Genomic DNA, 1,494 nt, shown 5'->3' with positions numbered 1-1,494 from the left:
CCTTTGGCTTCCGAGTAGCTGCTGGCTTGCCCAGTGATTAAAGCACTGTGTAATAATAGCTGTTAGTCATACTTTTATTTATGTTGGTAACTGGACTGAGTCTGACATGACCCCCTCGAGGTGATCTGAAGCGTGTGGGGTCCAGTCAATACAAAAAAACAATGACTGTGTGCGCTCTGTGAGAAATGGCCCCCATTTTTAATCATTTATGCCGGTTTATGTTATGACAAATGTGTAATGATAATCTTTTGCCATAGATGGAATATAACTGTGTGAGCAAAAGTGCGATGTACGTCTGTACATCTGTGCATACTTGAGATCTGGCTTGGGTGTGAGAGTTCTGGCTTTGTCTTATTCACAATATTACCTCATGGCAGGCAACGCCCCAAATCAGGCTCAAAAACTCCTGGAAGTGAATCTGATTATCTTTCTTCACATCAACCCCACCTTCCAAAGATGCCATCATTTTCTTTTAAGCTCTGGTCATAAAAACGTTCAAACTCGTCGGATGACGTTTTGCTGTGGTCCCCTTCCTTGGTGATTAGGTATTCCATGCAGCACTCCATTTCTGAAGGCAGATCGGAACACATCCGTGCCATTGTGAAAGTTCAGGAAACACCTGTCCTTTGGTATCTACAAAAAGAATGCCTACAGCCCTACACAGCTTGGCTGGCCCTGAACAGCAGAGTGATGATGTTCTAATCTTCAGGCTGGGCTGGGGTAATGTACTTTTCAGGGGAACAGTCAGTTATCTCTAAAATGGCTGCTACACTTGATATCTTGCATTGTCTGGTTTGGAATATCAATGGTAGGTGTATGCAAAATACACATAATTGCCTTTCATGCAATTAATAGGAATTAGGTTTTAGAACGGTGAACTATTTGAAAAACTACTACTATGTCAAATCACTTAGAATGCAAATATGCCATGTCGCGGTAAAGTTACATCAAACGACTACAACACATCCAAAACGCCTCGGCACGACTGATCCTTGACATGCCACGCCATGGCCACATCACCCCCCACCTGAGAAACCTGTACTGGCTCCCCGTCAACAAGAGGATCTCCTTTAAGCTCCTCACCCACGCACACAAGGCACTCCACAACACCGGACCAGCCTACCTCAACAGACGGCTCTCCTTCTACATTCCCAACTGCTGGCTATGCTCTGCTGACTTTTCACTCGCCACCGTCCCGCGCATCCGAAGATCAACCACCGGTGGGAGATCCTTCTCCCACCTCGCCGCCAAGACATGGAACACCCTCCCAATGAGCCTACGACAGACTCAAGACCTGCTGACCTTCAGGAGGATACTCAAGACCTGGCTGTTCGATCAGTAGCCCCCCCCCCCCCCCCAGCACCTTGAGACCCATGCGTGTATGTAGTGAGCTTTACAAATGATTGATTGATTGATTGATTGATAGGCTTAATTAGCCTTAACCTCAATGAAACTGGGCGTGGGAGGTCTCTCTGAAAAATGCGCGAGATGCTT

General features: G+C 46.5%; 1 pseudogene; it reads right to left on the bottom strand.

Moving 5' to 3' along the window:
* Window positions 1-355: 355 nt before the first annotated feature.
* Window positions 356-599, bottom strand: LOC147730459 (protein S100-A11-like; annotated as a pseudogene).
* Between the last annotated feature and the right edge of the window lie 895 nt (window positions 600-1,494).

Source organism: Lissotriton vulgaris, chromosome 2_1 (assembly GCF_964263255.1).
Source record: "Lissotriton vulgaris chromosome 2_1, aLisVul1.2, whole genome shotgun sequence".
NCBI classification, from domain to species: Eukaryota; Metazoa; Chordata; class Amphibia; order Caudata; family Salamandridae; genus Lissotriton; species Lissotriton vulgaris.
Note: the sequence above shows the minus strand (reverse complement) of the source record. Positions and strands in the feature narration are given on the sequence as shown.